Genomic DNA, 801 nt, shown 5'->3' on the forward strand with positions numbered 1-801 from the left:
TACTGTGATAACTTGAGTGCTGTGCTTTTGGCATCCAATCCCATTCTATATTCAAAGTCTAAACACTTTGAAATCGATCTTCACTTTGTGAGGGATTATGTCACAAAGAAATTAGTGCAAGTCAGTCATATTCTGGGGTCTGTTCAGTTGGCAGACATTCTTACAAAGGCAATTGCCTCTGGATCGTTTGACAGTGCTAGAGCAAGGTTAAATGTTGAGCCAAATCTGTCGTGCAATGCCACTGCTGAAGGAGCAGCAGAAACAATTCATGAGCTAAACATGCCTAGTAATGAAGGCATTCTGCATATGGCAGAGAAATCTTAGAAGCCTTAGTAATAGAGTGCATGATGGAATAAGTGTTGAGCAAAATAATAGAATCAGATAGTAGAGTGCATGATAGAGTAATAGTTAAGCTAAAACTGAATTAGTTAAGCTAAGCTGAGTTAACANGCTGTCATTAGGCTCAATATATATAGCCAGCTGTTAGTCACAAAGTGTTTGTAATAGTTCAATTCACTTTTACCAAATCACTGAAACCCTTCTCTCTTCTTCAATTCTCTCTTCTTGTTCCATGTTCTACTACTCTTGTTCTTCTCTTAGAGTTAGGCACTGATACCTTACAAGAATGACGAGTAAGAAGAAATACGCGAAGAAAAAATATGTAATTTATATACACATTGTGTGAATAGTTTTTATTGAATTTGAACCAATTTAATTAAATTTGGTTGACAAAAATACTTAAATATGTAATGAAATCATTTAAATAGTTCAAATATATAATTAATTATATAAATATTAATT

This window comes from Arachis ipaensis, chromosome B02, assembly GCF_000816755.2.
Source record: "Arachis ipaensis cultivar K30076 chromosome B02, Araip1.1, whole genome shotgun sequence".
Taxonomy (NCBI): Eukaryota; Viridiplantae; Streptophyta; class Magnoliopsida; order Fabales; family Fabaceae; genus Arachis; species Arachis ipaensis.